This window comes from Phalaenopsis equestris, unplaced genomic scaffold (assembly GCF_001263595.1).
Source record: "Phalaenopsis equestris unplaced genomic scaffold, ASM126359v1 Scaffold209690, whole genome shotgun sequence".
Lineage (NCBI taxonomy): Eukaryota > Viridiplantae > Streptophyta > Magnoliopsida > Asparagales > Orchidaceae > Phalaenopsis > Phalaenopsis equestris.
In genome coordinates this window covers 62,312-69,998 of record NW_018228841.1, presented here as the reverse complement: position 1 = coordinate 69,998, position 7,687 = coordinate 62,312, and positions in this window count along the sequence as shown.

Below are 7,687 nucleotides of genomic sequence, written 5' to 3'. Positions count from 1 at the left end.
TAATTATTAATCAATTTTAATGATTTAATTAAATGTAAAATAATGTTTAAATAACAAAAATTATTTTTATCTTTTTATTCAACCTCTCTAAGTTCAGAGAATTCAGAGAAACAAATTTTGTATTTTTATGATTTTTTAATTTATTTATTATAATTATTTTAATGAGAAAATAAGAAAAATATATTTTTTGCCTTTAAAAATTTATTTTAACTTAGAGAAATTAGGAAAAATATCCTAATGAGTTTTAAGTGATCAGAGAAAAATTACGAACATTTTGAAATATTTTGGTATTTTTGGGATTTTTAATTATTTTTAATTATTTTTAATTCAAAATAAAGCTAAAAAATCAAGTATTTTCTCAAAAATAACTTTTGTTTTTCCTAAGTACCCCTGATCACAAGGAACTCAGAAAACTACTTTTCATAATTTTTCTATGTGTATTTAATTTAATATAATCATTTTTATACAAAAGTACAAGGTTTCTTAGAAAATCAACTTTAGTGCTCAAACTTGGTCAAATAAATTTTAAATACAGTGGGTAAAGATGTTTTTTATACACAATGTGGAATTGATTTTGTCAAATTTTTATTAGTATTTTATTTACATAAATTAAAATAAGATATATACAACGAATCAATTATAGAAATGTACAAATGTATTCAAACCATCATGACATTTTTCCTAAGCTTCTCTGACCATAGGAAACCTACTAAAATTATTCCCATAATTTTCCAAGTGGCATTTTAATTTAGATAATTAAAATAAGCCAAAATAGCCATCCTAATTTGAAAATTAGGGTTAGAAGCACAGAGATGCTCTCTGATCTTGAAAAAAATTAGAGAATATAGCCCCGGTCATAAGGAATGAACCCTAAAAATTTTAAGCCATGGTGATCAATGCTTGATCATAATGAATTAAAACACTCCAGAGTATTTAATTCATTAAAAATCAGAGACTCAACAAATAATTTTCATTTTTAGTCCATATTATTCTCCTCTGTTTACTGAGCAAGAGGGTATTTTTATTTTATTTTTATGATTTTTCTATAAAAAATATGGATTTTTTAACTTCAGGCATTTAATTTAATTCAAATAATCATAGTTTTTTACTTAAACCAGTCAGCGCCAACTCATCCTCGTCCCATCCAAAATTTACACGCGGCGCTCCACTATTTGACACCTCTATCCACGTAGCCGCCATGTCAGCCTGTTGTTCATGCACCAAGAGTCCGTCTGACATGATCTCCTCTTTCCATCCAACATACGTGCAATCGGATGATATCCATTCATTGTCCCCAAAGGACCTAACCCAACAACTGTACACACTAAAACCTTAAGATCTCAAGCTAGACTCAACCAAATCACTTAGGTTTTATTTCTAAACCTTTATCTACTCAAGACGTGTCTATCCATATGGTTAATCAAGCATGAAACAAGCTATTACACATGAAGAATCAAAATAAGCTCAGTTTAGGGATGAGGCTCAATACCTTTGTCTGAGAGGGAAGGCCTCAATCAGATGGTTTTAGTAGTTTTGAATGGACCCGACAAACCTCCAAATGAGTTCTAAAGCAATAGTGAATTTTCTAGTTATGATTTTGATCAAGCTTGATTTCAGGTGTTGGTTTAAAACCGTGTTTGAGGCTGTTTAGGATGGGGCTTTTGTGGGGAATCAACTCCTTTCACTCTATTGATGGTGTAGGCACAATTAATTGGACTTTGGTGGACTGTGGAGGTGTACGGAAATCTATCATAGTTTTAGGGCAAATTTCAGTAAAGAAATTGGCTCTGTGGAGTGGTTGTGAGTGGATGAAAGCAATGAGATTGATCTTAGGAAGGTTTGAAGAAGCTTTGATGAGATTTCGGCAGAGTTTCCCCAAGGTTTCAAGATCTTTCCCCTTTGGCTGTGGAGAGCTCAAATTATAGCCATGGCTGCCTGGTGGAGCTTAGGGATTGGCTTTGGCTGCTAAAGCTTGCTGAGGTGAAGAGAAGAAAGGCTCTAATGGACAATGGGACTTAGCCAACTCAGGGAGGTTTAATTTTGGGTTTTGACCATTTGAGGCTCCTTTGGGTTGGTTGTTTCCGGTGCCTGAGGTGGTGGCTGGCTAGGGTCTGGTCACCTCTTGGCTCAGGGAGGTCTGGCGGTGGCTAATTATGATTAACTCCTAAGGGTAAGTAATGATGGCCAAGATATTTCAAGTTTAGTTCAACTATGGGTAAAATCCTTTAAATCAAGTGACCATTGGTCCATAGCTCACATAGGGTGGGCTAGGTGAGTCTAGCTTACTAACTAGGGCATACTTGATGGTTGTAGAAGCTTTAATTTGATCAATTTGGCATGGCTAAGTCAATTTTGGTGCATGGGTTCAATTTGGGTCTAACTGTCTTGAAGTTGGGTTTGGGTTAGGCTAGCCATGACATTGAGTCCAATTGATTGAGCAATTTGGTTTGGATGATTTTCAAAATGAGTTTAGAAAAGATTTATGATGATTTTGAATTGATTTGGAGGTTCAATTTGAGGGATTTTAGGCACTTGGTCAATTTTGGGGGTGTTGGGTTAGACTTGGGTTTAGGATAGGCTAGATTTGGGCTAAGTCGAAATTGATGGTTTAGTTTGATGTGGGTGATTGTCATGAAGTGTTTTAGATAGAAATTGGGTGGAAATTTTAGGGTTAGGGATTTCAATTTGATTGAATTTTGGGACATCCAATTTGGGGCAAAATTGGGGATTTTTGTCCAAGTTGGTTTTGGATGAAATTGAGGCTTCACCAAGGCCAATTGAGGATTCAATTTTATGTTTTTAAAGGTTTCAAAGAGTTTATGATGCACAATTAGGGAAATTATATAAATTTGGGGTTCAATTGAGTGGGATTTTGATTTTGGGTTAAATTGGGGCTTTTTGATTTGAGTTGAAATTGGACTCAAATGTGGATCAATTTGGCTTGGATTTGGTTTAAAATAAAACTTTAACATGATGAATTGGAGTTTAGAATTGAAATTGGGGAATATTGGGATCAAATTGATGAACATTTGGGGTGAATTGGGGTAATTGGGCCTTTAAGGGCAATTTGGGGCTTTTGGTCAAAAGGGGTCAAATTGGTTAAATTGGGTTCAATTGAAGAGTCCAAATTGGTTTTAAAGACATTTGAAATGATTTTGAAGGTTTTGGGACAATTTGGGTCATCAAGGGTATTCGGATAATTTTGGCAAAATGAGGGGTATTTTGGTTAATTTGGCAATTTTGAGAAGTTTTGTGCAATTTCGGTAATTTCAAATGGTTTGAGATGATTTTTTGAACAAATTTAGGTATTTTGGGTGAAATTGGAAATTTTAGTCAAATTTGGGGTTTGGGGGTGTTTTGGTTAATTGAGTTGATTTAGGGGGCACAAGGTTAAGATAGGTTCTTTGGTGAAATTGAGGTGTCAACCACCCTAATTGAGCTGTGGACCAATAGAATCTCCATTTGGGTCCTCTATGTACTGGTCTTATCTAAACCCTAGCATAAGGCTAGTGGGTCTAGGGGACCATCTACATGAGTCTCCCAAAAGATAAAGGGATCAAAATAAAAAAGCTTTGGGTTTAGCCTTCTGAGTTGGGCGAAAGTGTACAAGTGAGTGACAGTGTGTGCAATAGCTCAAGACCAACACGCAGAGGGTTGACTTTAAGGCCAAACAATCCAATGGGGAATCCCTTTGAGCTCCCTTATATTGGCCCCATCCACTATGTGCTAGAGGTTAGGAACAATATATGGAACTTCAAGTTGAGCAAGGAAGACTTTAGGGTTTCTAATGATGAGGGTTCCTTTTCTAGTCCTCTAGAAATAGTCAACAGGAAAGTCCTATGGCTAGACCCTAGGATACTAAAAAGGAAAGAGCTAAACCTCAACCAAAAGTGAGGTCAACAACCAGAAGTAGTTATTTGATTATTCAATGAATTTGGATGAATTTTTGAAGAGGTGTTCCTTGGTAAACACTTGGGAAATAGTACATTGACATTAAAATTCATTCAATTGATTTTTGAAAGGAGGAAACTTCTAGAAGATGCATTGAATGGAGACATATTTTGAAGAGACACAAAGGCACCTCTTGTATTTTTATTAAATAAGACTTGGATCATCAAAGGAAGAGGCTAATCGCCAATGATCATCCATCCATTCAAAGTAACTACCGCTGTCACTGCCCATCGTTGTCGTCGCTGCCGACCACCTTTTCTTTTTATTTTGAGTTTTAGTTTGTATTGTGAGTGAAGGAAGAGAATTCAAAAATGATCTTCAAGGCATTTGGTGGAGAGAACTTGAGATAAGTGTTTATCTTTGTGACTAAATTTGGTTTTCATTCAGACTTCTTGTTTATATGCATGATTTCTACTTTTAAACTCAAGTGTGGTTGTGTTTTCTCCAAGAATTATGCATAGTTCTTTATCTTTTTCCTTAAAAATGATAAGTGATTGAGTATTGAAAGAAAGTTTTGTGAAGTATTAAACTTTAATGTTGGAAGAAGTTATGATGATTTTAAAACTTGTAATTCATTTACTTCTTGATTTGGTCAATTAAGTTTTAATACTTAATGTGAGAATATGTGAAATCCAAGATAGTATTGTCTCAGTCAAAAGATGGTAAGAATCACAATTGATTTCATGGATGAGAATGTAGTTCATGGGATTGAGTGCAAATAAATAGAGAAATAAACTTTGAAGGGTGTAAAGTTAGATGATTTTAGAGTGACAGGCTAAAGCCCTCAATTTGATTTATAGTTTTAGGTTCTGATACTACATGTTAACCCCCAAATGGAGAGAGAAGAGGGAACTCTAGAGTAAAAGCTAGTATCTTCCCTACCTAACCCATCTTCAAGACTATTCAAACTATAGATTAGCCAATGTTCTTTATAGCATCTCTAGTAAGGGTAAAAAATATTATTACTCCTATTTGACACAACAAAATTATAATACTTCCACAAAAGAATTCTTATACTTATTACTGATTCATGATAAGGCGAAAAGATATTTTATTTATATTGCCTTCATCTTGTAAGTATTTAGTTAAGTTAATTAGTTGTTTAATTTATTTTCAATTATCAAAAATTACAAAAAGAATCAAATTTTCATTCCTATTATAACATCTAAAGTTTAAGTAAGAATACTTTGCTAAGTAAAATTTTGTTATCTAATTTGTCCTTTTTTGTAAAGTTGCATATTATTAGTTATCCCTATGGGTTTGATATTCGAGGCTTAATCAAAAAGTCCTATATTACTTGATAACGATGCGTATACCTGCATAGTATCTCATATTAAAAATTATAATTGTATTCTTATTTTTTCATAGTGAAAAATTTACCTAGCTTTTTCTTGGGATCAAGTTTTTGGCTTTGTTGCGAAGTAAGAATCATTATTAAGGAAATTAAGCATATAGTTGCATACATCACATTTAACATCTATAAAGATAAGCGAGATCAACAATCAATCAAGTAATCCTTATTCCAGTTATTATAATCCTGGTTGGAAAAATCACCCAAATTTTAGTTGGATTAACAATAACTCTAATGTTATAAATCCGCAATGGGGAAACATTTCTGCGAATCTATTGGGAAACTCCAGCAATTAGTAAAATTCTAACTATAAGCCTTATTACACTTAAAGTTTCAATAACAATTCATAGAGTAATGAGAAGAAATTGTCAATGGAATAATTAATATTTCAAACAGAAGAACAATTACAAAGCAAGGAGCACAATTACAAAGTCAAGGAGCTGCAATTAAAAACATAGAAAATATTTGCGATGTATTGCTACTGTACTTAGCAATAGACCTCCAGGAACTTTGCCTAGTAATGTTGAAGTTAATCCTAAATATTAGAACAAAGAGAAAATTAAGGCTATCAATTTAGAAGTGGAATAGAATTAGAAACAAAAGTTCAAAAAGAAATTGAAGTTGAAGTTGAGAAAGAAGAGATGGAAAATGAAAAATCTAGTGAAGATTTTCATCCTGAGTCAGAATACCATATTAAACTAATGAAAATTACTTTAAAGAGACCACCATCTTCATTTCCTCAAAGATTGAAATAGTATAAAAAATATAACCAATTTACAAAATTTTTGGAAATATTGAGGAAATTGACAATAAAAATTCCATTTGTTGAAGCTCTGGAACAAATGTTAAGCTATGTAAAGTTCATGAAGAATATACTTAATAAAAAAAGAAGTTTGCAGATAATGAGGTTGTTGCACTTAGTGAGGATTGTTGCACTATAATTCAAAAAAAGCTTCCCGGAAAACTTAAAGATCATAGTAGTTTTACTATTCATTGTGTTATTGGCGAACGATTTTTTGGAAAATTTATATGTGATTTGGGAGCCATTATTAATCTTATGCTTCCATAGATTTTCAGAAGGTTGGGTTTAGGAAAAATTTCACCTACTAGTGTAATCCTTCAGTTAGCGGATCGTTCAATTACCTATCCTAAAGGAGTTATAGAAGATGTTTTGGTGAAGGTTGATAAATTTATCTTTCCTGTGGTTTTAATTGTGTTAGATATAGAGAAAGATAAAGAAATTCCTATCTTCCTCCATTTTAGATATGGAGGATGATAAGGAGAATTTACAATGAGAGTCAGCGATCAAGAAGTTACATTCAATATTGCAAAGTCAATGAGATGCCCAACAAAAAGAAGAAATGATGAATGCTTCAGAATGGATATTAATGACTATTTAAGTAATGAATACTTCACAAATACATTTGAAAAGAAAATGCCAGAAGAATATTTGGAGTACGGGGATGATGATATAATTCAAGATAAATCTATGGAAGTGACTAATGAAGAATTGGATTATGTTCGGGAACAATTTGAACTGTTAGATCCTACGGATGATAATAAAATTTGATCGATTGTAAAACCTTCTAAACTAGAAATGAAAACACTTCTTACACATTTAAAATATCCCTTTCTTGGATATTTATCCACATTACCTGTTATTGTATCCTCAGAGTTAACTGAAGCACAAGAGCAAAAGTTGTTGGAAACTTTAGGAAGATATAAGAAAGCCTTTGGATGGATGTTAGCTGATATTAAAAAAATCAGTCCTTCAATTTGTTTGCATAGAATTTTATTGTAAGAACATCATGAACCAAAATATAATCCTTAACGGAGATTAAATTTGATGATTAAAGAATTTGTTAAGAAAGAAATTTTAAAATGGTTAGATGTTGGAATAATATATCCCATTTCAGACAGTGCTTGGGTGAGACCAGTTCACTGCGTTCCTAAGAAAGGGGGTGTGACTGTTGTAAAAAATGAGAATAATGAATTAATACTAACAAGACAAGTCATTGGTTGGTGATTCTGCATTCATTATAGAAAATTAAATTTGGCCACCAAGAAAGATCACTTTCCTTTACCTTTTTTGGATCAAATGTTGGATAGGTGATCCCCAATAACTACTTATATGCAACAGTATAACAATAATTTTGATTATATTTTTCACTTATATTTCCTTATTTCGTAATAAAACAAAAAACTTGATCCAGAAGAAAAATAAGAATTTAATTTTTAATTTATATATATTGGGATACTATGCAAGTATACATATCGTTATCAAGTTATATATAACTTTTTGATTAAGACCTGAATATCGAACCCATAGGAAAGATATGCAATATGCACTTTTCAGAAAACTTTCTGAAATATGCACATTTTAGA